This window comes from Oryzias melastigma, linkage group LG3, assembly GCF_002922805.2.
Source record: "Oryzias melastigma strain HK-1 linkage group LG3, ASM292280v2, whole genome shotgun sequence".
NCBI classification, from domain to species: Eukaryota; Metazoa; Chordata; class Actinopteri; order Beloniformes; family Adrianichthyidae; genus Oryzias; species Oryzias melastigma.
Window position 1 is genome coordinate 10,689,275 of NC_050514.1, and position 27,536 is coordinate 10,716,810.

At 37.7% G+C, this 27,536-nt stretch overlaps 1 long non-coding RNA gene across 1 annotated transcript in view; it reads left to right on the plus strand.

The window, feature by feature from the left end:
- LOC112160534 overlaps window positions 1-24,722 on the plus strand; it is a 132,666-nt gene extending 107,944 nt beyond the window's left edge. Inside the window, exon 5 of the long non-coding RNA XR_004949898.1 lies at window positions 22,970-24,722. This is a non-coding gene — a long non-coding RNA (uncharacterized LOC112160534). The remainder of the gene's footprint in view (window positions 1-22,969) is intronic.
- Window positions 24,723-27,536: the final 2,814 nt, after the last annotated feature.

Below are 27,536 nucleotides of genomic sequence, written 5' to 3' on the forward strand. Positions count from 1 at the left end.
AAACAACAGATTTGGTTTCCTGGTTTGTTAGTTTCTGTTTTTACTTAGATGGTAGGTTTATAGAAAACTATATGTTATTTATTAATCGTAAACAGATAAAATCACTAATAGGCCTGAGATATGATCCAGCTGGTCCAGCTAGCTTACTTCAAACCGCTGTTTCTAAAGTCTTTGATGGCCAAAGCTCGCTGTGTGGCTCTTTGTCAGATTTTTTGTGAGCTGAGTGTCTGGTTCCAGGAGGCAAAGAAACTCAGTTAGTGAGAGTCTCTTGGGGGATAGGGTAACAAGTGGACTGAGTGCAATTCACATGGGTGAGACATAACAATGCTAGCATCCTCCTTTGATGCTGATAGCATCTTCTGAGTGTGCTCAGTCCTGCTCCCTATTTCACTGCTCAGCGACTTTACATCCAGCTGCCCCTGATTGGCTCGGCAAAAACTGCTCCCAGAACCAATAAAACAACAGCACAACAACACAACAATTACCCACTTTAATAACTGCATCATTTCACGCCCATGGATAGAATATGAAATAGATATTCGGGTTGGTTGCATGTGGGACAGCGAGAACAATCAAATCCCATCTGCGCTCATGCTGACCAATACAGGATGTATTTATGAGGTTGGTTTATTTAGAGCCCTTTAACTCCCCCTTGATGATGATATTTCAGACAAAGTGAATAATTAGTTTTAATATTATCCAAGAGGAAAGCATTAGCTACTAATCCAACATTCAGCTGTGCATGATGGAGGCCAGAGCAATTCTAGCAAAAAGCGTTATACCACACTCAGAAAAAAGAAGCCATCAGGATTAAGTTGAGATAGTGGAAGTACAAAATAAGTCATGTGTCTAGCTTCTTCATAGTGTGCAAAAAGCCAAAACATATGTGAGGAAAAGGGACTAAGAGATGGAGAAGCTGCTTAGTCATTTATGAGGCATAAATTATTGATAAGCATCCTGATGACAGAGCAGAGGCTCAAAACACACAAAGCCTTCTGGACTGTGGGAAGGGTTGGCTAAAATAATGTGTCATAAAAAATAATTAATAGCTACTAAATGTCCACAGTTAATGATAACTTAATCTGGTAACTTTTTTTTCAAAACACAGGCACATTTTGTGCTTGTTTTTATTCTTATTTTGAACTCTAGAGGTACAAGAAAACAGATATAATGCTCTTAGGTTGTTTTCTAGTTTTGCCCAACAATTGACAGAAACACCAAAAAGTACTTTTTTATATATTTAAAAAAATCTTGTCGTAGAAACCCTAAATTTATTACGACTTTTGTGAAGAAATAAGAAGGTAATAGAAACAACTTTTAGATCCTGTCTATTGTTTTGTCTGGTAAAATTATAAACTACCTGCGGGTTCAATAGAAGAACACGTTTTGAGAATGAAAAACTTGCATCCTCTTTTATGAGGAAGGCCCAGCAAATGTTGCAGGAGTGACAACTTCAGGGATGAAGCCGTTTTAACGCTAGGATAGATCCCAGGACTTATTTGAAATGACCAAGAAATGTACATACATTAGAGCTTTTTTTTAGTTTGGTTGGCCTTCACTCAAGGTATTCTTGAACCAAAGACTGGAGTAAACCAAATTGTTTTTAATAAATAAAATCATCCAGTTCTCAGCCGGACAGGGTTAGCGGGTAAAAAAAAAAAAATGGATGGAAAAAACAAAAACAGTTAAGCTAACTCTGAGATAAAGTAAGCTAACTGGCAGCTGACCATAGTGACAGTCAAAAAGAAAGAGACAAAATAGAAGCAGAAAGAAGTTGGGTTTTCTGATCCTACTAGCTTTTTATTTAAGCAAACTTTAGCTCTGAGTTAGCTTAACTGTTGTTGTTTAGTTTTTTAGCAACTCATTTTGACAGACATATTTTTTTGCCACCAAATTAGTGGAGTGGCATGTCTGCTATATCTTTTAGAGCTGTTTTCCACCACTTTTGGGTGTAAAACGATCTGCTGCTGCATTGTTTACACGACCGAGTGTTGTAGCCAACAACAACAAAATGTCAGAGATCGCTGTATTTTGATTTGTTTTATTCCATTTTCAACAGAGCTACGGCTATCAATATAATTTTCTCATTAATGGATCAGTAACATTCTAAAAAAGTTCTATTTGTTTTAGTTTAAGAAATAAACTTCAACACGCATGCGCAGTTTGATCTAAACGAAACAGACTCTCCAAGGAAACAAACTCTGGTGTGAATCAAACTTGCCAAACTTAACGAGCCGTGAGTCAGTTGAAGACAGAGGAGTTGAGACATTGGTGGCACACATGGAGCATGTGATGATCGATGAAAGTTTTTGGAAGCCAGTGCAGATTGGGCAGAAGAGAGTTTTTTAAAACACAGCCCGCAGGCAGATACTGGGATCAGTGAAATTTAAAGGAGAGGAGATTATTGCTGATTGACTAGGTGAAACTGAGATAAGATCAGACTGGCCCAGAACAGCAAGGCTATTATTGAATTAGGGGGAATTGACAGAAGAGCTGGAATGCAGAAGCAAATGTCAGGATTTCAGCTCTCTCTTGCTTAAACATGTTTTTAATTCTCTATTTAGCCTACTTCTGGGGCTCCTGACACACTTCTTTCACAATCAGAGGCTGATAGAGTCCTGGTCCACTCTACATTTACTGTTTCAGTTTGTTTCAGTCTTTTCTCCTGTGACTGTATATTAAACTAAAGGCTGATTTCATCTGGTCCGTCTGCAGTGCGTCTCCATTGCATTGTGTTGGTACAAAAAAGTAGAACCTTCATTAATCAATGGGAATGTTTACATCGCCTCTGTCATTTCTGCGTCTGAAGTCCATCCCTCTGCAACACAACACAAGCTTTACACAGGAGTTCGATTTCCAGCCCGTCAACACATCAGCTGAAAAAAACTAGAAACAAGGACAGATTTCAAAACAAAAACTTCTGCTGTACTTAAAAAAGAAACAACATTTTACATTTTATTTCATATTATTATTTCTTTTTTTGTGGATGACCCTCCCACACTATTATGCAGATATTGCAGATAACACTGTGTCCATTTTCGCCATTGGTGACGAAAGTTACATTTTTCAAGTACAAAAACAAAACAACATTTATGACACAAAACATTCAATTTACAAGGTCTGAGTAAGGAAGGAGAGGGCATGAAGCCTGACTGCTAAAGTTTTGGGTATTGATGACAAACTACTCCTCTGGTAACCTGACCAGAGATGCAATGTAAGCCAACAGACGGCCGTGAGACGCAGTTCTTTTTGTTCTGAGGTTGATTGCCATTTCAAGCCATTTTAGGTTCAACCATGTACCTCCCGCAATACACTTGGCTTAAGTTCCCACTCCGATCATCCTTTGATCTATTTTAAAAGCATTCCCAGAGGTCTTTTAATTATGATTATGGTGTTTTTAGCCAGAATCAAACAATCTGTGTTGTTTTCTTGGACATAGTTTCTACAGAGCACCAGCAGTTCATCAGAAATTTCTCTGAGTTGTGGCAGGATTTTTGCAGTGGAGGAAGCTTTTTGCTTATTCTCTCTCCCGCTAGCTTATAGCCCCTCACAACCCCAAAGGAATTATAGGTGCAACAAAAATGGCGAGCAATATTTAAGCTATCCAGTCATACAGTTTTGAGCGAGACATCAGCTTGGACAAGGAAAACAAAGACCAACATAGATCTAGTCGTCTACAAGTGGATGCATCAGAATGGAGAGGAGCAGGAAGACTTTGGCCCGCCCATTTTAGTTTCTATGTCACATTTTTTCAAATGGCATTGTTTTGTTTTCTCTTGATTCATCATGATTTGAAATAACACGTAGAAATTCAGTTTTGATCTTAATGTTCTTTATTTGTATTTATTTTATATTTAAAAATGCTACAAGAACACGTTAAAAATGTCAAAAACAAGATTTTTATTGGAGTAGGTCTGTAAAGAGTCAGTGATCCACATTCTGCTTGTGTGGCCCATACAACAAATCATAACAATAAAGTAAACTAACATTTAAAGTAATTCAGTCATCTTGCGGTGTGACTTCCATCTACACTTTTGGGTGAATTCCTTCATCAAGACATCTTTCTACCAAGTGCATTTTGTACAATGAATCCAAACACATGGCCCAGTCTTCAAAATTCATGATCTTGTTTATAGTGACTGATATGTTCCATAAATAATCCACAGTAGGCGAAATCCGTGAAGTAGGATTACAGACTGTAAAACCCCTCCTTGCACACTTTATACACGTTTATCAGACAAACATGAACATTTTTACTCATTTCTCTTTTTACTTTACAAATAAATAAGTCCAGTATTACAGTACAGAATGAAAATAAAGATCTGATCGTGGTGAAGATTTGTGATACTTTATCAAACTGCATGTGCTGCATCTGTGTACAGCACTGAAGAGATTGATTGACCAGATCAACAGCCAATCGAGACACAGAACACAGTGTGATTTTAGAAAAAGCGAGCATGAAGTATTTAGAGATGAACGGCAATATGACAAGGGACCACGGCAATGACCAACAGCAGTGGACTGAAAGTAAAAGTGAGCATCTCATGATCAAGGCCATTATTTGGTACGGGGATATTTTAAGGGGTTGCAGGAGCAAACCCAGCTACTGTTTGGTATTGGCATGGTTTACCCTGGACAAGTTGCAAGTGTGTCTCTGGGAAACACAACCACTTTCACTCTATTATGCACACCTAGAATTATCAACTGACCTATGAAGCATGTCTTTGGACTTTGGGAGGAAGCCAGGGAAGATGCACATACACACGAATATCCTATAATAACAAAAATTCTATAAATTAGTAACATACAAATAAACTTTCATATTATGAAAGTTTGATTAAAGTTATAGCTTTAACTAATGACAGAATATCATGTTTTAGTTCTTTCTGTAGCAGCACAGAGACTCAGGTCCAGAGTTGCTTTGTAAAAAAGTTGGCACTAGAAAGAAGAAGAGTGAAGTGAGACTCTGTCATGCATGGAGGTCAGTCATGCCTGACTATAATCATCTGTGATGGTATAATCATATCTCAGTCATTCTTTACTCCAGGCTCCTAAGACTCCCCTTCTCCTGCTGCGCTCCCTCTGATATGTGAAACTGGAAATCGGACTTCAGAGAGCCAAGTCTCAACTTCCTCAGAAGAGTCTTTATCACTTCCAGTTTCTTTTTATGAAGCTAATCTACGAGCGCATTTCCCACTTTAATCTGCGTCAGTATGTGAAGAGTGTCCCAACGGGGCTGCCATACACCAGAAGATTAATGAACCCAATTTGCAGAAATGACCTTTTGGCTGCTAAAGCACAGCCACTACTAAGCTTCTTAACGCATGCCTTTAAAAATGTTGTTATAGAGAACAAATCTTTGGATAAAAGCAGGGAAAATAACTGTATTACAAATGAGGAGAAGGCTGGATTAAAGCAAAGCTGACGTGGTCACTGTGTGAGCTCCCAGAGGACAGGCTTCAGTCCAGAAATGATCGGTCTCTTGATAGTTAAATCACAAGGAAAAAATGATACTGGCAAAGCAAAGGGACATAAAACTCTATGAATCCACAACAAGTATATTCTGATGATATGAAGGAAAATAAGATTAATGGAGAGGATTAATTAGTTAGAATTCTTGCGCGTTTTTAATCACTTTTTTAAAGAAATTACCATGATATTCATATAAATGAAGCATATTTAACTTTAAATGTTCAACATAATCTGTATTGTCACTTTTTTCAGATTATTCATAGAAATGTTAAACATTTATTTAATGCTCTTCATTTATTAAGCCCCATTTATGGTAATACCACATCACTAAAATCAATTTTTGAGGAATACAAATGTGAATATGGAATTGCAAAGCTACTCTTAGTATGATATTAGTGACTCTCAAAGAGTCTTGAGAGAATTAAATAAATTTTACTATCCCCCAATGCTGTCAAATCTAAACTGATGCTGGTTCTTACTTTCATTGAAAACATAATTAGATTTAATCAATGATGTTCCAGCTCCAAGAAATGAAAAAAGGAAAAGCAGCTTGTGTATTTGGACCCCAGATTGATCAAAATCCCATCAAGTAAGGGGATAATCTAAAGCCCAACCCCTCCATGTGCTAGTGAATTTTTAGTGTGAGTGGTGTCCGAAATATTTTTTTAAGTTTTTATCCTTCAAACGGAGCGATACAACGCCCTCTCTCACGAGGGGGTTTTGTGTCCCGCTGTGGCGTGAAGGAGAAGCTCTTTTCTTCACGTAGGTGCGGTCTGAACCACAAAAGTTTACATTTAAATGTAAGTAATGACTTTTTGTTGTAGCATGACCTTTTTAAAGTTCTAAAACCGCTGTTGTTGCTTATATTTAAGCGCTGGAAGCTTTGCGCTAGCATAGCTGACCGGCGATTATTGATGATGTCATCGAGTGGAAGAGACGTCCGAATTCTGAGACGATTTTTTTCATGGCTATGTCCAAATTCCCACCCTACTTCCTAACTACTAAAAAACTATATAGCGCAGGACTATTTAGTACTCTGGATTTTAAAAGCAATTCGGACACCATGCTCACTACTTTTCTCTCGTTTTTCTAAACGCTGGACTTGACATCACCGATTTCACAAAGTGAAAATCAAATGAATACGATCATTTTACAACATTTGTTTGTGACTCCACTGTGTTCTGATGAGGATATTGGACAGCATACAATATTTGTTTATTTGGACAGCACTACAAAATGGCCAACACACTATATAGTGCACTATATTGTACGTAGGGAAGGAATTTGGACATAGCCATAACTCTTTGTTTGGAGGGCTAAATGTAGGGCTGGGGAGAATCTTAATTTCTTACATCACGGCTACATACTTTTATTTTTTAAAGCTGTTTATTTTGTAGGATAGAACCTGAATGCACATAAGCCCCTAATGTCATTACCACAGACACATACACTTTACTGTGATTTTAAAAGACTCAGAACTCTAGCTAAGAATTCTGGTGTAGGATTTCAATTGGAGCTGAAGTTGTGGATGTTTGTAGGTTCTCTCAGTCTTTCTTAAATATCTACAATTACAAGGGTGTATTGATTTGGGAAAAAACACATATGTATGGTCTGGGAAAACAGCATTCCCAAACCCAGTTAGCGCTTTATGGAGTTGTCAGCATGGTGCTAAATACTGACATGTGGAGTGATCTCCTGACAGTAAATCAAAATGTGCTCTTCTCTCTATCTGACCTGTCGCACAAAGAGTTGCAGTTTTACTGCTAAATTATTTATTTCCCAGCATCTGTTGTCAGACTGAGCCCTGACCTCTGTCACAGCTGCTGGGATGTTGTTCTTTGTTCTTTTAGTTGCTATGAAAGCAGTGGCAAATAAATGATAGACAAATAATCTTTTGAATCTAATGAGGACTGTAAAAGGTACTTGTTGTAGGAACACAAACACAGATGTACTGAGGACAAAACCTCCAAACCTGGGTCAGGGGTGGCAGCTAGAAACGACTGACAAGACTTGAAAAAATGGATCCACAAAATGGACAAAAATACAAAATAAAGCAGCTAGTCACAGACTAACTACAAACAATAAACTAATCAACAGAACACAAAAACCCTCCTAACAATAAAAAGAAAAAGGCAAACCTTGATAAAACTCTGACAAAACAGTTGAACAATAAAGAACCATCTGAGTCAGCATGTTAAATCAGCAGCTCCTAAATTCTTCAGAGATACTAGAAACAATAAAAAAGAAAAAAGAAGGCCCTTAATGATTCAAAACAAACTATGCCTCACCGTTTCTCAGCCATCTCTGTTGCAGTGCAGTCATTAACCAGGCTTTTGTTGGGATTATAAAGAATGCTTTAGCTGTATGGAAACATTCCTGCTTTTCATTTACTTTGACAAGACAAAAGCATTTCGGGGAAGAAACCGAGTAGTCGCGTAGCTGAGCATACTTTGCAGTTTGACAACAGGAGTTCATTCCCATAGAAAGCCTCAAAGTGAGACGTATTGGTTTGCCATTGGCTCTTACGATTGATCTTTGAAACACTTATTTAACATACCAGTAAATATGTCTCAATGCAAATGAGTGAAGCATCTGATTTGAAAGGGAGTCTCACAAATAAAACACAATGACTGAGAGCTATTTTTATTCCCCTCTCCGAGATCCACTTGTTTTTTTCCATCTTATATCTTTCACAGCATGGGCATCTCTGCAGAGTGCATGTAGGCATGCTGCATCTCCACATGTGTCTGTTTGTGTTTGCACGAGTAGGACGCTTGAATAACCAAATGTTGTCATTGAGAAAAGGCACCTGGGCTGTAAAATACAGCATTTTTATTTCCCAGACTTCATCCTGTCCAATATTGTTGAGGCTTGTGCTCCTCTTCTGTTGTTTTTGCCATTCAGCTAAAAAACAAAAAAAAAAAAATGCATTGTCCAAAATGTTATCCGTCAGTAACTTTTGCTATAAACAGGTCAGAGCCAAGAACAGCTGATCTTGAAGATGTTACTTTTTACGTTTTGCTTTAAAATTATATGCATTTTACTATGAATTGTTCAATCAGTTGATCCTGCAAAGAGTGAGAAAGGAATGATTGTGTTGCTCCATGAACACAAAGTTAAAAAAAGGCAGAAATTAGGCTTTTGTAAAAAAAAATTAAGTATCAAATACCATTAATAAGTTTCCATTAGGAGCAGAGTTTTCTTAGATAGATAGATAGATAAATAGATAGATAGATAGATTGATAGATAGATAGATAGATAGATAGATAGATAGATAGATAGATAGATAGATAGATAGATAGATAGATAGATAGATAGATAGATACAAATAAATCCCCACTGAATTGTTATTTTTTCCTTAACTTCTCAGTAACTTTTACCCTAATTGGGTAAAAGCCAAACCCTAGCTTGCCCCTAATACCCTAATTTTAAACAAAATTTTATAATAATCAAGTTACAATTTCATCAGTTATAAGATGACAGTTTACAAGATTAAAGTCATGAATGTAATCTTATATCTTATAAATTTAAACCTTTATTCTTGTAAATTTATTACTTTTTCTCATTAATGTACTATTTTATTACCCTAAAAGTACAACTTATTATTATTATTTTTAGACTTTATCCTTGTAAAATAATGACTTTATTTTAAATGTGCAATTTTATTTTCTTAGAATACAACTTTCTTCTTATAAATTTACACCTTTATTCTAGTAAAATTATGACCTAAACCTCATAATCGCATTATTTTATACTCGTTTTTATTTAATTATTTTGGTATCCCAAATACTCTGTCATATTAGATCAAATATAATTGCATGGTTGAGTAGAAAACAACTTTATTGTATGACCTGTGATTCAATAAAAGCAGATAGTGTTTTCGAGTGACATTTTGGTGTTCCAATTTCAGGTTTAGTTTCTTCACTTAGGAGAACATGGGAATGCACACGTTGAGTATTAGTGCTTTTCAGGATGTCCATTGCTCTGTGTTTGATTCTATTGAAGAAGCAGTATAATGTTGTTGTTTTTATTTTAACTGGACAAGAGCAGTCTGTTAAAAGCATGGTCATTGGGTGAAGACATTAGTTACAGCATGCTCACAGGAGCCGAGGCTATCACCTAGCAACCGGCAGAAAGTTTTGGTGACATTCCTCTGTGTGGTCATGTTCACTCAATGCAGAGGACGATTCAGACTTAAACACTCTCACGCTTTCAGTGACTGTCCCACTTGATGTTAGACACAAGAAAAGATAGACAGCTTTGTTTCTTTATTGTCTCCTCCTGCCTCCCTTGATGTGAGATAATGCTCTGCTTTGAGAGATAAACAGTATGCACTCCTTTTTTTCTTGTATTTTCTGCATCTCAAAACCAATTAATAGCATCTAAGAGGAGCGTGCTAATATGCTCCCATGTCTTCACAGTATGGGACTTGTTCACGGTGGGGAGGAGGACAGACAGACAGACAGAAAATTAATTTGCGACAGGAGCACGCAGGGAAAATGAGAGGGAGGTCAGAAAGAGTGTCGAAGGAGTCCAGCAAAGCAAAGCAGTCTGGTCCAGGCGGGGTCCCTCGGTTCACTCCTCTGTTTACACACAGAGAAAATTTTGGACAATTTCACAGCTCCTCTTTCAACGGCCATTGAAAAGGGGACAGATTCCTTCCTGGTTACTCACCCTCTATCCAGCGAGAGTGGTTGCTATCATGGGAAAATCCGAACCTTTGGCATCCTCAGTGGGTTACCTCTCTGCGTCGCGCTATAGCCTCAGTGCAAACAGCGGCCCCACGTAATGCCTGTGAAATCCGTGTGTGCGTGAGGTTCAGGGCACATTGCTGGGATTAAATCAAATAAGACCCCTCATTCAGGGGGTCCACTCTGCACCGCTGAGGTCTGTTTGCATTCATGCGGGTTTTTTTCAGGAAGGTCCACAGGGAGCGATTCTGTCTCTTTGCTCTGTGGTGGAGAATGTATACAGGATTGTTTCTTATACGAGGGCTGACCCTGCCAGCTGTCATGTCCACAAAAACCTCTTCTTCTAAATCAGACAAGGGTGCCCCAGGGGCAAAGAGGCACACTGCCATCCAAAACCCACTGCAAGGAGAGCCTGAAGACTCTAAACAAGGGGAGATAACTATGAATAGATGTGGCAGAGAAGGAGAGGGATGAGAAGATAGATGCTGCATCTGGGAAAACAAGACTTAGCGTGGACCATATTTCAAGTAGGTGGAAGTGGCCATGCTCTCTTTATGATGTTCTTAAATATGCATAAACTAGCTGTGGTCTCTTTGCTCTCCTTTACTCAGGCAGGAGCTGTGAGCCTCTTTATGCCTCTTCCCAGGTGCCTCATTACACAGTCACCTTAACACATTCGCAGAGAGCGTGCTCGTACAGAGTTATGGCCATCTGAGCCTGTGTAAGCTGAGCCATTAGAATAACATTAAGCCTGAGCACAAAGCCAAGCACAGACTTTCCTCTGGCTTGCTCTGCTTTCTATATAGTAGGTGTATAGGTTTTTGTGTATTCCAAAAATGTACTAATATGTATAGAGGGTTTACTACAACTTTTTTTTATTTCTGTAGATGCATTAGGACAAGACCTGCACGCTGTGTGACCACAAATGATTCATTTATTTGAACAGGTGTGTTTTAAAGAAGTGGAGTATGATCAAAAAGTTTATTAATTTCAGGCTTTGGTGGAGTAAAAAAAGTAAAATTTTATCATGAATTAGAATTATAGCAGAGTAATATAAATATTCAAAGCTGAGGATTACAACTTACACCCACAGTTGACCAAAACTTCAGAATATCTGAAAACAAGAATGTTGCAAAAATGTCATTATGAACACTATTGGTGTCACAAGTTAACCAGGTCTTTAAACATCTGAAAATTATTCATTTCAGTGGTGTTTTAGAATGGATTAGTAAGGAAGACTGTTGACGTAATGCTTGTATTGGACATTGTGGATGAGGGAAACATAATCCTAAAAGTCTTTGCTGAAGAAACTGGCTGTTCGCAGTGTGCTGAATTCAGTCAAACACTACTACAAGTACAACTACCACTACTAATAATAATGATAATAATGGTAATAGTTAATTTAATTATGGGTGATTTTCCAACGCGTTCTCACTCCCAACTCGTCATATATTGATGTGTAGTTCAGGCATCCAACTTGTCACTTTTTGATGTGCTGGCTGTTCCCATTAAATCAGGGGTCCTCAACCTTAAGACTGCGAACCAGTACTGGTCCGAGGGCCACTTCGTACCGGGCCATGGACAAAGAAAAAATGCATGCACAAGTCAGGGGTGCTCAACCACCAGGACTGGTGCCAGAACGCAGACCAGACCGGTACCCTAACCCTAACCAGGTACTGCGTCCTGAGAGTTGGGAGTCTGACAGCCAGCACGTCAAAAAACAATAAGTTGGGGACACCCAAAGCATCCAAAAGTGATGTGGAGAGGCCTCGAACCATACGTCCATGTATGACAAGTTGGGAGTGAGAATGTGTAGGATTTTCATTACACTGAATACTGCCAGTTATTGGGAAGTTTATGGAAGAAGCCCCACCAGCAAGGCCTCCAGTCCCTAGGCAGCGAAGCCAATGTGGGCAAACACAGCTGGGGCCACCACGGAAACTGCGGACGAACCCAATTAGGGCCCACATTCTCTGCCCACTTTTGAACCATGTAGGACCCACTTGGCCTTGCTGACTGGGAGTTAAATCAGTCGTAAAATAACAGACATAGCTGCTGGACTGAAAATATTTTTAAATGAAGTTCAATAAAGATTAACAGGGAATGCTGCGCTTCCAATCCGAATTCACTTTACAGAAGACTGTGAAAAGAACAACTGTCTCCCTGTCTAGAACCAGAGATTCAGAGGTATTTTCTTGTGTTAAAGACTTGAAAAGTGGACAATTTTCAAATTATTGTATGTATGGCCCCTCGCTGTTTCTCAGATTTTTTTATTGTGACTTTGCATGCATCTGAAATCTGTTTTGCGTCCCGATTGGCTCTTGACCTTGTCAATCAATCTCCACCATCAAGTGTCTCTTGTACCAAATGCGTTAAGCTTTCTACATTTACATAAATCTTTACTTGTCCTGTAATCTTTGGACTTACTTTTCTACGAAGGTTTAAACTTTGAGGGTTTAAATAGGAGAGAAAAGTGTAAAAATGTTCATGTCTGTGTCAGAAGAGTGAATATACTGGGATTTTACAGTCTTAAAGACATTTGTAATCCTTTCCATTTTTCTCAAATTGTGTTTTTTAATTTTTTATTATTTTTTAAGTATCACCCGTGATAACTTAAGAACAGTGTATAATAAGGCCTATTTAAAAAATCAAAATTCAGATTGACAGGAAGATAATGCAATTGCTAAAGATCCAGTGGAAATTTTCTCAGTCAGTGATACTTTTGAGGGGTCAGGCAGTAGACAAATTTGTACACTGGTAGAGACGCTTGAGAACAAGTTCTTGTTCCTAAGTTATGCCACGTCATCTGCCAATCTTGTCTAAAAGTGTTCTATCAAGTCTGTGTTCAAGCAGTCTTTTAGGTAGGATTGGATAGTATTATTTGCTGATCAGCATCACTGAGGCACTGATTTTGTTTTTCCACCTGTCCGCCCTGGCAAGAACACCAAATCCTCTGTACCGTATCCTCTATAACTGGTTAGCTTCCAACCTCAGCTGAACACGGTCCATTGGGAATCTATAGGGTATTGGGAAAGGAAGATGCACACCAACGGACCCTACCCTACCTGTTATCAATTTTAAGAACTTCTAAGTGGATTCATAATATCTTATTGCAGATTTTTTAATTCAACATCACTGAGTTTGCGTGGCATTTCTCCTGTATTCTGTTATCACTGGTGCGACTGGATATGGTTGGGCTGAACAGTGTGAGATGATGTGAGCCGCTGCTCTCAGTTTGGTTTATTGATTGCTCACAGCATCAAACAGTGAAAGCAGCTGGTAGACAGTAGGAGCGCTCAGCGTTGTCAAAGCCCACTGGTGTACTTCCTCCCGTATTCTGCTTTTGTATTTGTATTCCTTTTTCTGCTGCACCCCAACCTGTCCCCCAGCAACACCGTCCTCTTCGTTTTCAGCAACGACCAGTCAGAAAGCAAGAGAGACTAGGAGAGGATAGCAGGCATGGAGGAGAGAGCTAAAGAGAGCACTTAGTCTGCAGGGCATTAATAAGCATAGCTCTTGGCCAGTAAGTGCTTCCTACATTCCCCTCACAAAACTCAAACACAAAGATACACGAGCACATATTCAGCCTCTTACTCGTTCAGTAATGGTTGGCCTCCTGCCAGCACCTCCTTGGGGTTGAAAAGAGGGGATGTGTAGTCCAGACTACAGCAGGAGTGTCTGCGCAGAGCGCTGTGCCACTGCGGGACTGTCCATTATCCATACCTCTCTGTCTGCATTTCAATGCTTCCTTCCAGAAAATGGAGAACAGAAGCGTAAAGCAACAAGCAAGCGCTTCCTCTCCTGAGAATCTTCTGCGTTTCACATTCACGAGTTGGCTGCATGATTCATATTCAGCCGGAGCGAGAGCAGTGGTGTTGCTCCCGTTTTAATGACCTTCATTGCCATGCTTCTTATCTCTTTGCTGCTGTAGCTGCAGGGGCTTCACTAAGCTGGGATGTTTGACCAATGTGAACAATAAGCTAGGCCATGACTGCATGCCAAACACTGCCGTTAAATATTCGGCAAACAGATGAGTAAACCCCCATTTCCTGTCCCCTGCACACTAGTGCTAGTTCCTGCATGTTCGACCACCTGGCCACACACCTGACCCTGCAAAGCCTTTGACATCCTCGGGGAGTGACATGACCGGGGATAAGGCTCAGCTGAGTAACACATAAACACCAAAGTAAATACACTGTCACAGCAGAAAGCAGGAAAGCCGAATGTGGGTGGCAGTTGCTCAGTGGGTTGAGTGGTTGCCCTTTAATTAGTAGGTCAGTGGGCGATCCCCAGCCCATCTGAAGGGACTAACAAGGGAAATGGGAAAAGCAAAGTGTTTTGTAAAACCCTAACAAGGTTAAAAGGCAGCATCTAAATGCAAAACATAGGAAAGGATTAGCAGAGAAAGTGGAAGCAAACAAAAACGTGAGTCATGACATTTATTTTGACTCTGACGGAATAAATATTAAGCTGCTCAGCCAGCCATGCCTTCCCTTATTTACCCTCTATTGATGCAATATTGTGTACTTTCTGCAAATGCTTTCTTTTTTTTGTTCAGTTCAAAAAACACTGAAAGCCATCAGCTCATACACAGAAATTATCTTCTGTTTAACCAGGAATTTACTTTAAAAGTATTGTACTAGCTGGCTCAGCCCACGTGGATATTTGATTTAAGTGGAGAGCTTGATCAGAGCAAAAGCACCTGTTTAAAATAACAGGTCTCAGTTAAAAGCACAGAGGCTCATGAGAGTCACCAAATGAAGAGGAACAAATGAAGTCTAAGTTTTAGCTGCGTTCACACGAGTCTTAGTGCAGAGTTTAGACTTTTTCTTTACGTCAAACTTTTCCAAACAAATGCATAAACTGTAATTACAAACATTAATAAATGTGTAGTAGAGTAAGGGTTGTCATCTAAAATTTTGAATAGAGGAATGACATCACTTGACACACTAATACTCAAATTTCTTATTACATTTACAATTTGACACATGAGCTTAAAGGGATTTAAGAAATGGTTTGAGCACCACTTTTTATAATGCCCCCGTAAATACATATTTCAATGTTGTCTTAATTTTAACTTTCTGTATTCAAACTACAGGACGGATAACTGTTATTTTTTTCTGTATCTGCCATATATGTGGTCAAGATCACAACTTTTGTTTTTTAAGCGTTGCCGAAGGGGTTTTTGGTCTGGATTTGTTAGTTTCTAGCACATTAAACGTTCTTAGTCACTATTGTAGTTGTTTAAATATATATAACACACATATATATATATATGTAGAAAAGGTGTTGGCAAAAAAGTTCCAAACTTGTTAACAATATATATTATTTTCTTCTTCTGTCCAGCGGCTGCATAAATAATTAGAAGCAAAGTGTCATTTGGGTTGGACAGATTTTGTAGTTGCTAGTGGTGTTGAATATAACACGTAGACATAAGGTGTTTATTTGTGCAAACTTATTTTGTATTTTTGATTTGCTACAGAGGTGTCAAATTCCAGGCCTTGAGGACTGGCTCCCGCTGGTTTTCCAGAAATCCTGTTTTATATACCGCGTATCACCTGGATCAGGTGTGTTTAGCCAAAAAAGAGCTTCAGTGACAGGTTGGTTGGAAAACATGTGACATCAGCTTTCAAGAGCTGGAGTTGGACACCCCTGAATTATTATATTGTGTATTTATGGTGTACAAAGTAACCTGCATTCTCAGACCTAAAGAGGCCGTTACAGCTACGATGAATGTGAATTCTACAGAGACAAGAAAAAATTAGAAAAAATGCATGTCCCATCGTTCAAAAGCTTATTTCTAGTCTAATGTTTTGATTGTGTTATGAATAAACTTACAAAAAAAACTGTTCAAAGATTTCTTTTATCAGTTTTCATTTAGTTTACACCTTCAAATAAACAAGATAATTCAAATGAAGCTACTGGAGACATTTATGAGTGTTTGTGTATTTTCTGTACAAATGATTTTTGTAGATCTTCATGATCTCCAAAATATGTTCATTAATTCACCATAAAGAGCTATAACTGACACCATGTTGTGTGATAACATGGTGTCAGTAATACACCACCCATAAAAGTTTAAGAAATTCCTGCTAATAAATGTGAATAGTGACAAACTTTGTGGTTTTGTACTGACAGAAGCAAAACCACTCTTTTGCTTATAAAACATGTAAACTGTGCTTGTTAATTTTATTTGCTTGTAAATCCCGACCCCTTTTTCACATTTTCCTTTTAAGAAAAAGCGGTCCTCCGTTTGTCATGACACTGGTTTACATATGAATTCTAGTAGAAGTCTTTAATTGTGTCGTGTTTACTCTATTTATTTATTCGTCAACATTTTCTGACATCGTTTTATCCTAAAATTTCTATGAGCTCTGGATCTACAAGCACAGCGAACTGTGTTCTGCCTTATAGCAATGATTCCATGTTTATTGTCCCAACCCTCTTCCCCTGATGTGGTCACTTGTCTTGGACTAACACATACTCTTTTGATGAGTCGTCTGTTGTTGCCTGTGCTGATCTACATATTCTGCATTGCTCTGGATGTGAATGAAGGCGTTTAGTCGTTTTGTTGCGGATGCAGCTTCTAATTTAAACTGGCCTCATTTGTTGGGAACATTTCCTCATATCTATCTCCATGTTTCTGGAACACACATGATACCTGCTTCACTCATTAACTGCAGGGTATCTTAGCAACAAAACAGGCTCATCATACTCCCCCTGCCATGTTTAAAAATGAATCTTTTCCTGGGGGCAGATAACAGAGAAGGGTGGATATTAAAGAAAAACAACTTAATATTTTTTCAGAAGTTGCAATTTCCTCTGATGAAGCTTTGTGAAGCAGTACAACGCTTTGACGTACGCTTTTGCTTCAGGTCAACCCTGAATGTGTTTAACTTGCCCACAAAATCACTGATTCATATGATATTGTTTCTCAATAAAACTATGACTTCAGGCAAACTGAGATACTTAATCAAGATTTATACTTCAGATAGAAATCTTTGCCTGCAGGCAAATACACAATTTAGCTCACATACGTGTGATATACGGCCCTGGGAGCAGATCTGATCTGTGAAGCACTTAAATCTAAACTGATATGACCCGCTGCCCCCCAAAAATTCAATAAAAGTCAGGAAAATTGAGACAAATGAACACAAATCTACATTATAAATGAACTTGATTTAAACAGCAAACTATATTTAAACACTTAAAGCAATAATCCGTCCAAAGCTGTTTTATTTTAACCCAAAAAGTAGAATTCTTTTTGTGCTATGGAGACTAGATCAAAGGTTGTTAAATCAAATTTGTAATTGTGTTTTAAATGTGTCACCTTGAAACTCTGATGAAGAAAAACCTTTTTAAAGTTAATTTTCAGATCAAGTGTGAAAACAAAGCAGTCATTTCTCCAGCAATTAGCAATCAGAGATAACCTTGTGATGTCATATAAGATTGCAAACAAATCAGCATCCCCGCCTGCTGCACGCAGCAGGTCAAAATCCCCATTTGTTATTTAATACAACAGCAGCACATCAGCAGAGGCTGCAGAAAAGCATCAGGAAAAATGGGATTACTACAGAGACATTGGTTTTTGTAGTTTTTAAAAGAATTAGTTTTGTTTTTTAGGCTTTTTCTTCCTAAAATAACTTTTAATGTTGTTTCATTTGAAACAGGCACCATGACCAACCGCCTATTTTTGAGGTTTAGATTTGAGAAGTAAAATCTCTATTCGGAAAAAAAGTGAGCCATTATGAAATATGAAATAAAAGTGAACAAGTATTTAAAAAAAAAAAAAAAAACAGAAAAAAGAAAGAAATCGTCTGAACTGTGCTTTGATAGCAATGTACCAAAAGTGATACTTAGAGAAACTAATTATCAAAAGGTCAGTGACTTGATAAAACATGTAGAGCTGTAAAAGAGCACACAGATGAGCAATAGTTTGGAAGTTTGTGGAACAAAAAGCTGCTTTCTGCAATGTAAATGTATCTCACTGTAAATGTGTGAAGGCTTTTATGAGAAGCCAATCTGTCGTACAACCAAAGGTTTAGAAACTTGTTCAAAATCTTTGTCGTCAAGAGACAGGTGCAGGAGTCTATGTTTGATATTTATGATTTACCAATCTGCAGTTGGCAGGACTTTAGAACACCAATCAAATCGCTGGCTATTCTAGAGAGCTCCTCTAGAAATGACTGCCTAAGGAAGCAGTTGTATCCAATAATGCAGCTTCGAGCGCCATCATGCAGAGAGGATGAAACAAGAGTCTGAATGAAGCCAGGACACATTTAAAATGTCATTTAAAATAGACAGTTGTACCATTTTCTAAGATGAGGGGTAAGGAGAAAACAGTAATGCTGCATACACACCAGGCATGTGATGAGTGTTCAAGAATGTGCTTAACGTGAGCTCTTGAATGCACTTTTAGCACACTGGACTATCGCTACCCAGTACCACCTGCAGTTGGAAGAGGCTTGGTGTGAAACCTTGAAGTTGCAAATCCCACAATCCTTGAATCTTTTTTTTTCTCATCTTTGTTTTTGATATATTAAAGGATGGTGTATAATTCCAGTCGGGCAGAAACCAATATCATTAATTCCTCCTTTATGATCAATTTTTTAAGCCGTTGGCAATCCGTAAAATAAAAAGGAAAAATCCAAACGTCACTACCAAATCTGAGTCTCTGATTAGTCAAAGTTCAACTTACTTAACTTTTAGCACGTGTCGAATGACCAGGAGTTTTAGACGTAGATTCTTATAACGTACTTAAAAACTTGCGTAGTTATGTGTGAATGCAAGAGTTTTGAAAGCAGAAGTCTGACATGTGCGTTAGACTTTTCATTGGAAGTGGTCGCTTGAATGTGAAGAGTTAAAGCTACACAGTCAAAAGTTGGTCTAAACTTTGTGTACCGTATTTTGCACGATGCAAAACACACCAGGCGGACTGTGAATGGATGATCTATTTCTGAACATGTGTTACAAGTGAGGCGCACTGAACTATAAGGTGCATTAAGTGAGACATGTTAGAGTATACATAATACAATAACTTCCAACTTTGTTTGCAACAAATAAAAAAACAAACAAACAGACTCATACCACAAAAAAGCATTAATGTGATTATAGCTAACTCTCAACCTTTTCAGTAGGATAAAAAAAACACAATCCGACACCGCTACATGTTAGCCACGTTAGTATATTTACAATAACACCCAACATTGTTTGAAACTTGAAAAAACAGAGAGACATTTTGACTTCTCAAAATCCCTTCATTAGGTAAGCACTACCAAAATTAATCTATATATAAGGCACACTGCTTAAAAAAAATAAGGTTTTTATATGTGCCTGATAGTACAGAAAATACTGTATGCTGTTTTATTTATTTATGTATTTAATTGTTTTCCATAAAAAAAAGTTTAATACACCATTTAGAACAAAAAAATAAAGAAAAGTTAAAAATAAGTACAAATAAGTAGAATATTTTGGGGGTTTGAATATTGGTTTTAACCATTCAATTTAATTGAAATCTAATTTATTCATTTTAATTTACAACTTTTGATCCACTTTTAATCTACAACGCCAGACTTATCCCAACAAGCCTTAACACCTCTGCTTGTCTTAAACTTCTTTCCTGGTAGAACCTGGTGGCTGCTGCAGGTAATTTGCCTAATGCGATCGGACAGTGAGCACCACAGGAGAAGCGGTGAAGCATTTTCGCCGTGCATTTCATCTTCATTTCTCCTGTCAGAGAGGCTCGTTCAAAACAAAGAAGACAAACTGCTGGAGCTGTGAAAAAGAGGCAGACTTCTCTCAGAGGCTGCATCAACATGGGCTTCCAAAAGATGTGAACAGAACAGGAAGATGAAAGGAAGTAAAGTGCTACACCACTAATGAAGGAGGATAAGAAGGAGTGGAAGAATAGACACTTTTATTGTAGTTCAAAGAGTGAATATTGGACCAAGTGGGTGGGATGTCACCCACAGAAAATGGCTTATTTTTGCCTACAACAAAATGAAGTCAATTCAGTGGCCCTTTTTGTCGAGATGTTGGTCAAAATTGGACCCATTTGACGTCAGTAAGTAAATATTGTTTCTATGACTACCACTCTCACCAATCAGAAGTGAGCTTGTTGGAAGAATCTGTTAAAGTGAAGTTTTGAACATTCAGCAGGCACTACATACTTTACTTGATAACTTGCACTACAGAAAAAAAATATTGTGAAAAACATTAGGATTATCAAGAACATGTCAGGAAAAAATAGCAAAGCAGGAATCATTATTCAAACAAACAGAATGACTGAGGAAACCTGTTATTTCTCTACAGAGGTTGATGGGATTTTGAGTTCTTCAGCCAACAGGTACTTCCTGCTGAGTTCCTGCAGGTACTTCCTGTTTGTGGGGAGGGGTCACTCAGTCCAGTTCTCATATATGTCAGTGATTTCCATGTATCAGCGAAATTTTGTTTTTCCATTACATCATCTGAAATGGTCAGCTCTGACCATGGGTCAAAAATATAAAAGGTTAAATTAGGTTAGAAAGATTCTCCCAAAGTCACTGTTAATATTGTTAACAAATTAATAAGCTGATTATAGGTAAACTCAGTTGAGGAGCTCAACCAGCTGCTTACGTCATGTGGCACATCTCTATAAGGTTATAAAAACAGATGAGAAATCTTTCTGGCTGCATTTCAAGCAGTGCAGCCAATGTTACGATGGTCAGTGAACAGTGTAAGTAGCACAGCTTCAATCAAAGCTTGTTTTGTGTATTATGTATAAACCCCACTGCACAGGGAATGTGCACACAGACTGACCGCATTACAAACATCAAAGTCAGGCAGTTTTTTTTCTTTTCTTTCCTTATTCTTCTGTTGTTTCCTTTCTTGTGCTGCTTCAATAAACCTCTTTCTCTTAAAACAGGAGATGGTCAGTTGGGTTTGTATTGAAACATTATTTTTTATTCAATTTTCATTGAACAAGTCAAGTGAGGTACTGGCTTTGTATTTTCTCTTTAATATTAGATTTCTCACCAAACAAGTGAGCTACAGATGAGATTTACAGAAAGAAATGTATAAAAATAAATTAAAGGACTTTTCATTTTTCTTCTTCTGGATTGAACTGAACTGTTAGGTGCAAAACTTGTTATAAAGTACATAAAAAATGTCAGACTGATAAAGCCATTTGGATGAGCAGAGAAACATTTTTATCAAGAAAGACTTAGATCCAGATGGCACAACTTCAAGACAAGTGGCCTGGAAGAAGGAAAACCTTTATTGGCAATAAAAATGGTTAATTTCTTTATTTTTTAATTTTTTTTTAATTAAATCTGTTTCTGAGCTTCTCTCAAGACAATGAGGTCACGTGGGTCTTAGGCCGTCCACAATAAAATCTCTGTCAGCTCTTTAAAGATGGAAGTAAAACAAAAAAAGTCCACATACATTTTTGGGTTAAATATTTAAATATTATATTCTATTTATTTTCTATTTCTCGTCTCTATTTCATGTCCAGTCCTTGAGCCTGACAAAAATGTACAAAAATGCACTTTCAAGACGGCCAAACTGCACCAACTAAACTTGACAAACAACAACAACAACAAAAAACCCTAAAGCAGCCAATGTGTAAAGAAAAACTTTTAAAACTCTGCAGAAGCAACAGACACCAACGTCTGGTTGTTTTAAAGGAAAAAAACACATAAAAACATCAAAATGATGAGTGGATCATGGCTCTTTTGCGGGTCTGCAGAGCCCTGTACAAACATCACTCACACATGCATTTGAATGTTAACGAGCTGCATTTCTCGCACTTCATTTGCACATTTTTTCAGAATATCTGACATGCAGTAAACATGTTGGTTAATGAACCTCACCATGTTTTTGCAGCTTTACTTTGATCCGCTTTCTGATCATAACTTAAAGTCTTTCCTGTGAGGGAATGAATGCTTCTGTAAGTTGGACGGCTGGTTGACTGCACGTTGCTTTGCCTTTGAATGGATCGGCCGTCTTTCTCCTTCCCGCGATCCTCACTTTCTCATGTAAAGCTACAGTACACGCCAAAAGTTTGGACACACCTTCTCATTCAGTGGATTTCTTTATTTTCATGACTATTTACATTGTAGATTCTTGCTTAATTCTTCACATTACTCTCAGCAACACACGCTCAAGTGGCCACTTGTAATGAAAAATCTATGTAAACATGTGCAAAAGTGAATTTCAGCTACATGCATTCAAAACATTCATGTTCATGCATAGCAAGTTTCTACAACCATTTTTAGGCTCTACATACAAAATGGATGAACGTGCATTAAAATTTAAACCTGGTTCAAATTTAAACCAGTCAGGGATTCAAAGTTAGTAGTGACGTATGGATGGTGTCTTTTTTAATCACCAGCTCTTTGAGAACTGATCATGGTGAATAAATTAATAATTGCGATTTGTGTTATATGACACCAAGTCTTTCATATATTGGAATAGCTGAGAAAGAAAAAGCCTGGAAGAAGATTTGCAAGATTTTCAAAGCTTCGAGATTTTATATCAAACCTCTTCTAAGTGGGGATGGTGAATGTGCACTACTAACAGTAGAAAAAGAAGAAAAAGCCCCTCCCTGTTTGTCTAATGTGAATGTCATGGGCTATACTTGCACTCAGGATTTATTGTGTCACATGCCCGGTGTGTTCGTAGCATAAGGGCGACGGCAGGTAGACACAACATCGGAGACTTCAGGATGGGGTCAAGATGGTGACAGTACTGCTGTTGTGTGAACAGAGAAAATGAAGAAAAGCACAAAGAAACAAAAATCCAGATGACAATAATGTGCTTTTATGCAGGATCAAACCATGTTTGCATGTGAATCAGAGAAAGACAAGGAAAGGGATGCCAGCTGCTGAAGAGGAGGGAGTGCTGTGAAGGCCAGAAACCTCCCTGTGGGTCTGATGAATCCTTTACAGTTCTGAGGGGCTTATTAAACATTTATGATGGACGTCATGACTTTCTGTGTCATTGTTTTCTTCTGTCTGTCCGCTTGACTTACCTGTTCTTTCCAATGCTTGCGTGTATTTTGTTGATCAAAAATACCTCAGCCGTACTTTTCTTTGGATTTTTCTTCTTTTTTTCAGACCCCCTGCAGATTGAATGCCCTCCATTGAAGTTAATAATTCACTCATATATTAACCTTGCTAGTTACTCCAGAAGCTGTTTTCATCTCTGCTTTTTTTTTTTTTTTTTTATTACGTGTGAGTAAGAGAATATAAGGAAGAGAGAACCTGACTGTTGTGGGATTAAGTGTACTGTTTATGATTTATTTACTGCTCACCAAAGACGGTTGATGATTTGACGTTTCTCACACAAACATCTACACTTAACTGCACTGTCAACAAACAGGGGATCAGGCTCACTCCCATATGCTGAGTTAGCCAGTTTGCCCCGGACATTAAAACACCTTCAGATACATTAAACACAACACACATGAAGCAGATGTAGAGTCACACCACAACAGCACATTCACTTCAGAACTGGAGCAGACTGCCAAGAAACGTTAAATCATTTATATTTGGACACCACAACGAGTTAACATTTAAACTTGAAACTTTTTGTCTTACTAAAAAAGAAAAAAAAAAGTAAGTAAAGTATTCACCTGTTTAAAAAACTTATATTCGTTTTCATTGAAACTACAGATTTTAAATAAAAGATATTTGCAGCTGCCACACCTGCAAACATGACCTCATGAAATCAGTGGTTTTAGGATTTAGGTTGCAGCGTTACCATGTTGACTGATGCCAGCTCAGGCTGTGGTGGGAATTAGAGAAGCTCTTTTGGTTTAAAGACCCCCTCCCATGAAGGCTTTTGGTGTTTTTGAACATGTTCTCGTGGCAAATTTCTGATGACGGAGGACATATTTAAAGAAAATGAAGCATAACATTGCATTTCTGAGTATTTCTTTATTCAAATTGTTGCAAATCAGGAGCAGACTCAAAAACGCAGTTGGAAAAAGATTATAGATGTGTCATACCGCTCTGTAAAAGACCACTGGGAACGCTTATACAACAGATCAAAAGATGATCAGAGTGGGACCTAAATGACTTTTCAGCTTTAGTAAGTAAAATGTAGTTTGTGCCTCAATTCAGATTATTTTATTTCTGTGTTAGTTTAGTAATTTAAATATGTATAAAGCAGGCTAAATGACATTCTGTTGCAGGGTAAGGTTTAGAAAGAAAAAATGAAGATTTTGATCTTGGTCTGACTTTGTAAATGATCCACAGGAAAAAAAAAAAAAAAAAACTCACTGAAGAATTTTGCACTAAACTGTCAACTAACGTTACAAGTTTTATCAGGAAAGTCATTTATTTGCACACTGGGTTTTATCTGTGTTTTAACATGAATCACGTTTTGTGTAAACTATTTAATGGAATTTTTTTGTTTTTGTTGTATTTTTAATGTGTTGTGAAGGTTATATGGTAAACATGTAAATGTGTTTTGGGCACCATAGATAAAGAGAATGTGTTGATTGTGTAAAACTAAGAGTATCAGGTTAAGCTGGATAAAAAATGATTTAATAATTTCTGATTTAGATATATATATATATATATATATATATATATATATATATATATATATATATATATATATATATATATATATTTACAGAGCTTTCATAGGTTTTAGAATCGTTTGCATTGTTTTTCAGTTTTTTCCCTGGCATGGTTCAGGCTAAAATCATTACACGATTTTTGGTTATAATTGGGTACCAAAATTAACAAATTGTTGAATCAGTCATATCAATAATTGGAAAAACCTGAAGAAATTGAGTCATTTTCAGGATTGCCAGCAACAAATTTGTTTCTTAAATTGATTAAATTTAAGGTCCAACCTCATTTGATTATTAGCAACTTTTTAAATCCAATTTCTATTCAAAAGAAAAATTTGATTGGTTATGGAAAAACAGTTTTTACTTAGGTAAGATGATCAAAAATAAACTTTTAAAGTACTTTAAAACTAACAGATTTTACTTTAAAAAAGGAGAACACCTTTGTTTTGGATTAAATCAATTCATAAAGTTGATGAATTATAATCTTTTGCATTTTCTCACTAAAGATTAATTGAATTTTAAACTAATATTTTTTTTTAAATTCTTATCCCAGTCAGAAAAGAGACAGAAAAAGTAGCTTGTTGTTGTTATTTAGGATCCTCCATAGCAGACAGTTTCTGGAACTTGTGAATCGTCTCTTTAAGGTTGATAAAGCTGCACAGGTGTGCTTAAACGGCTTATCAGCTCCTAAACAGGTCGCATGGGGCCAGCTGGCTAAGCCCTTTAGCTGGTGACCAGAAGCACCTGACGTGATGTGAATCTTGATTCTGGGGGAGATAAAGCTTACGAGGCCTACACCTGACGGTACCTACTTACTGCCACTCTCCTGCAGCACACATGTGCACAGATTTGATAACAAGCGAGCAGATTTGCTTCAGCATTTTCCATCTGTGTATCTGCATGGCTGCCTGCTTTGTATTCTCATGTGTTCATGTGTAAACTATACAGAATAAAAAAAAAACAGGGCAAAATAAGCAAAGAGCTGTGAAAAATACATCTGCTGCTCACTTTCAGGTAAAACTTTGGAGACCCATCCACCGAAGTCTGCAGGTGTGTCTACTTCCACGAAATCTTTAAGTGCATTAATTTAATTTACAAATTGTACTAATGCAATTATTACCACAGTAACTTCCAACACCTAGAAAAGCTTTGACTGCACGAACAATGAACAAATGGAGCTGCTGCTCCTTTAGGGAGACGTTGAGAGACTTGTGGAGATGCAAGCTAGAATAACTGAACTTCTGTGTTTGCATGTGTTAGTGATCATGTATGCCTGCATTTTCTGGAAATGTATGTCTACCCTGACTAGTGTTTGCACACAACACCATCTGTCTGTGACAGTGGACTTAAATTCCCTCACAGACTCTTGTGTCTGTTAAAAAAAAATAATAAAAAAACAGCTGATCAGTCATCCAAAAAGTAAACTGGCAGCTACATCACACAAAGCTGTCTCTGGAGAGCCAAGTAACACACTCATATATGATTTTATCAAGAAAATTGCTCATATTAGTTAATTGGAGTGGATTGAGCAAAATTTCAGTGTTTTATTTTACATAATTGAGAAACTAAAGTAGAAAAAGTATTTAATATAATGTATTTTTTGTTATTTTGCACATAATAAAGTATGTAAAATTTGAAAATACTTCAAGACTGACTTTATTGGTGGATTTAGTTTGTTTTTCTCGTTGCCGTGGTAAGGGCTTTTCCTTTGGCCATTTTATGAAAACTCTGCCACCACATTGGGTCACAACTGGAATGTGACATCCAAATTAGGAAAGTTTGGCCACTATGTCACCAGTTCCTCTCAACTTTAACCGAGCGTGGCCTAACTCCAGTCGGAGAGAAATGATTAGAACCCGGCTCAAACCTGCAGAGGAGACTCACTTCAGCCAGGCCGCGCTAATTAAACCCTCCCAGACATCCAGACTCTTAATAAAGCTTGACTTGACAGCTTGGCCTGCAAATGTCAGAGTGACCTAATACCCCGGAAGCTGCCGCGTGTGTTTCTGCTCATGAATGTGTATGTCGTGTGCGTGTGTGCATGAGAAAGAGACGCAGTGGCTGGGGGTCTTGCAACAGAGGAAAGGGGCGGGCACCTGTCTTCAACCCAAAGAGAGGTCACTTTCCAGGGTTGTGGGAACAACTGTGAATCAGCAGCTTTGCTGCATACAAAACCCCATGTAAACATGAGAAAAGTAACACCTGATCACATTTTGGAAATTCGAATTACTTAAAGTCCCACTCTAGTCATCTTTTAAGCCGTAGTAAAAGTATTCTCAATGGTCTTTTAATTTTGATTATGCTGTTTTTGGCAAAATAAAAAAAAACCTGTTGTGTTCTGCAGAGTAGTTCATTAGCCATTTACCACTAGTTCTTAGTAATCCTCCTCTCATTTCCCATCATCCCTTTTTTTACTCTCTCTCCCACTGGCTTACAGCTCTTTTAGCCCCAAGCTAACATTACTGTGCAACAAAAATCCCAGCCATGTAGTTTTGCACCAGTGTGGATGAGGCAAACGAAGAGGTCAACACAGATAAGGAAAATGAAGACGTACATGGATTTAGTCTTCTACAAGAGGATGAATCAGAATGGAGAGGAGCAGGGAACTTGCTGAAGCACCAATGTCACTGCTACAAGGTTTTTCTAGTGACATCTTTTAGTCCTCCTTCACAGCAATTTGAGTAACAAATACAATTTCGATCTTAATTTTATTTAAATTTTATTAATATTATTACTTAGTTTTAGTTCTTCATGCCTCTGTTTGGTGCAGTGTGATTCATTTGTTGTCCTTCTTTTCCACTCTCGTCCAG